Source organism: Corylus avellana, chromosome ca4 (assembly GCF_901000735.1).
Source record: "Corylus avellana chromosome ca4, CavTom2PMs-1.0".
In the NCBI taxonomy this organism is placed as follows: Eukaryota; Viridiplantae; Streptophyta; class Magnoliopsida; order Fagales; family Betulaceae; genus Corylus; species Corylus avellana.
The window spans coordinates 819,808-824,004 of record NC_081544.1 but is presented as its reverse complement, the minus strand read 5'-3'; positions in this window follow the sequence as shown (position 1 = coordinate 824,004).

The following is a 4,197-nucleotide window of genomic DNA, read 5'->3' as shown; positions in this document are numbered from 1 at the left end:
TGGAAGCTATTTGAATTGCCATAGCTTCTTCGAAAACTGTTTGAATTCTTGAAAAGGCTTTTTGGAATGAACCCCAACTTCTTCAAATGCTAATTGGATTCTTAAAAACGAAAAAAAGAAAAAGATATTTGAATGTCAGGTTCTTGAAAAGATATTTGAATTCTTGAAAATGGTAATCGGATTGAGGTGGTTGATTAATCAAGAACGAACTGTGAAATGCGAAGCAGAATTTTGATCCATTTTAACTTCAAAAACAGTTAGATAATCGAGAAAATTGGGTAAAAAAAATGGTGAGAAACGAAATAAACTCCACGACGAAAGAGAGCGATAGAGAGAGAGAGAGAGAGAGACAGCGAACTCGAATCGCTTTGATGAAACAAGATACGAATAGTTCGGAATATTTGATGGGATTGGAGGGTTGAACAGTATGTGAGCAGTGGGGATTTGGATCAGCGAAACGTTTCGGAGATGCTGAGACTCAAAACGCGTATCGGATTTTACAGAGAGAGAGTGGGGTAGTTGACGATGTTGATAGAACTTAGAAAACTAAGTGGGAGATTTGGAGAGAGAAAGCGAGAGTGAGTTTCCGAGAATATTAAGAAAGAAGAATCTCTGGATCTCACTCTTGAGAGTGACACGTCTAAAACTTTAATTTAATAATGTTTCTATATATATATATATATATATATTAGGAGTCTTGTTTGTTAACTTTTTTTTTTTTTAATGGCAAAATCAGTTCCTTTGATTGCATCAATTTGCAATTAGCTCATTGTTGTATAAAAAAGTTGTTGAGAACTTCCTCACATAAATGAAAAAAAGTGTCCAAATTTTTTACGAAAATTGTCAAATGCCAGGTTAGCACCAATTATATTATGACATGTCAGCACTAACTAGGCTAACCATAATTTCATTTGCCTCTTTCTCATTCTTTCAAGCATCAATTAGAATATTGAGATTGTGAAGACATTAATGAGGGAGACATGTATAGATTATCAAGAAGAAATACTACAAATGATGAAACAATCCCAGAAAGAAAGCTAAGAAAGTTGTCTCATGAGGTGGAGCTACTTTTCATTTCACATTTTCAAGCAACAATCACAGCAATCATCAAAAGCCTTCTCAGGTAGATCAAGAAGCACTCCATGAACAACCTAAACTGCTAGCCTCAGTGAATCACAACCTCTGACTAAAATACATGTTCATAAAATATCTTGAAGGATTGAATTCATCTTCAACAGAATCCATAGCAAGGGTCACTTGGTGAATGGCCTTGTGCTCCTGTGACGGTGAATATTCATGCGCACCTCATTGTCTTTGAGAATTGAACCGTTTCAAAAGTTTCAAGATGTGCCAACTTTTGAGCACACTCAGTTGCTAAATGAACCGTTTCTCACAATGTGTTTGGGGGCGTTACAAAAGTTTACAAGTTTAACATTATTCTAACAATTTGCTTTTTGGGACATTGAATCCACCAATCGGTGACCAAAGATTGTGACATAAAATAATGTATCACTGCCAAAAAAATGAAAGAAAAAATAACGAAAATTTATCAATTAAAACAAGCATTTGAATTTAGAAGAATGATATTGGAAAATCAATTACTAATAAGAATAGAAAAATACAAATGATGATTTTCCCAAATTTTTGTCATAATATCATTGAAGTAGTTCTCTGATCATTAACTTGAATCACTATGAACATCATGAATACTCAAAAGGGAAAAAGGATTACTTGATGCAATATCAGAAAGTATAATGCTATATACTATCTGCATTTATCTATCACTTGATTTCTCTTAAGCAATCTTCTTCTTCTTTCTTAATTTTTCTGTCTTTTTTCTTTCTGTGATATTCATAAATTATGTTCATGATGTTTCAAGGCCTGTATGTTGGTGAATTGCCTCGAATAAATATTTTCCCAGAAAAGTTTGACAACACTACAGCACAATTAAGATACTTTTATCTTTGTTCTTCATTTTTTTTCCAACTTCATAAAACAACATTGAATTTCAGAGAATTAACAACACGAAGGAGGCAATATGATTTACCCTCCAAAGATAAAGGAGCAGCACTGTGATGGTATGATATGCCTATTTTATTTGGTATTTACCCTGGGGTTTAAAAGTAGACAGAGGAGGAAGAGGACAGCCATTAGGAAGTCAAGTGTTTGGGTTCCTCAAGAAAGGGTGAATGCTACCAAACCAGAAAAAGGGTGAGCATTATGTGTGATCTTAACACTGTAATCACTTAAAGCATCCTCCAACAACTGTGGAAGACAGTCCACTCAAAAAAGCACCAAGAAATGTCTTCAAGGGGTAACTCAATTGGCTGAGAATCACGCCCCATGAAGCGGAAGTCTCTATTTCGAATCTCCGTCCCCCTCAAATGAAAAAACAAAAAAGCCCCAAGAAACGAAAAAAAAAACTGATGACATTGTGAACATGCTATGAATAAGGAAAAGGGAAGAGACATTCCTTGTGCCATGGATGAGGCTTTTTGTGTGGGAACTTAAATACATGCACTTTTATCTCCTGCCTGGTTGGACTTCCCAAAACCTGCACAAAAGTTTAAATTTCATGAGATAAAAATTTAGGACTTTCTTAGGGGTGCCTAAAATACTTGACTGCAAAATTATTCAAAAAACAGAAACAATATATGATCTATCATAAGGAAAACATGTGATTTTGAACTTTTTTTAACAATTAAAGTGTCTATTTTATAGTTTCATAATGGTGAAAGCACTTGTACTCCTCTATTTCCTGTTCTGATCTTCACAAATCTAATGGTGAATATGTAAGCAAGTGATTAAAATTTGAGGTACGGTGTTACATACTCTTAACAATTAAGATATCAATTACTTAATTGTGTACATTTGGGTGGCTCTCATGGTTTAGCATTTAGATGGGATCAATACTATGTACATACCAAGTGGTCTGTTTTGGATTTGTGGTGCTGGAAAATTGGAGCAAAGTACAATAATGGAACCCAACAAAGTCCAAAACCTAGATGTCATTGTCCACCTTTTGTTTTTTCATGTGAAATAACTGAACCCCGACCTAAAAGCAAAAGTGAAAAGCTATCTAGATTTCTTTTTCTTTCTCTTGTTCTTTTACTCTTTTAATTTATCAATGATTAAGCTAAAAAAATCACATTTTTATTTATTTGTTTCAACTATCTACATTTTTAAAGTATTTACGTCTCATTATCTATTTTAGCTATCTACTTTTACTATTCAATTTAAATATTTTATTTTTTAAAACACATACATTCCAAAATTATGTGCGCTAAAATAGTTAGTCGAATACATCTACATTTTATATTTCATCCAAATTTACATTTTTACTAGTCAAAATAACACTTGGTTAGTGAAGTGTGAATTCTTGAACAATTTTCACATTCCCTCTTATCAACTCTTTTCATACCAATTTCTTTGTGAGCCTTGGAATTTGGAAATACAATCTAGCTAGTAATTTGACCAACCTTTTTATAGACAAGACCATTTAGATAGATGCACAAATTGGTTCTCCTATGATCTCAACATTGTATTTTATCTTTTCAAAACAAATAACATAAAAACACAAAAACACAAAAACACAAAAAAAAAAAAATCCTCTAAAACATATTATATTTGGTAACTGGTTATCTCAATCTAGTAGATTGAAAGCATGTGGATTATGAAAAGATAAAATTGCACATACAATATTATTCAACTTCATTTTTTATACTTTTTTAAGGCAATGCCACATTGAATTTATCATATTCTTTCCTTTCCTAACTTGTTAATAAGGAAGCAAATAAATAATGATCTTTTTAATATGTCATTTATTTAATATGACAATTTTAATAAAAAAAAAAACATCCTAATTTGTCACATATTCTATTAAAAAAAAAAAAAATCAGAATCACATGCTTTAAAGATAAATGTCTATTTAATAAAATGAATTAAACTAATTTTTTTCTAATCCAATAACAGAACACCAAATGTACACAAATTCTCTTGTTATAAAGCTCCAAAGCACCATAACCAAAGAACAAAACAAACACAACATAACACCATTACGAACTCTTTTAAAAAATCAAGATTGATATAAGACAAGTATCTTAACAATTTTTTTTTGTTTTTTTAAATAAATAAAAAATTGTAGATCATTGGAGGTAGCACGCGGCAAAGCAGTCATCATGATTAATTCTTACGGTT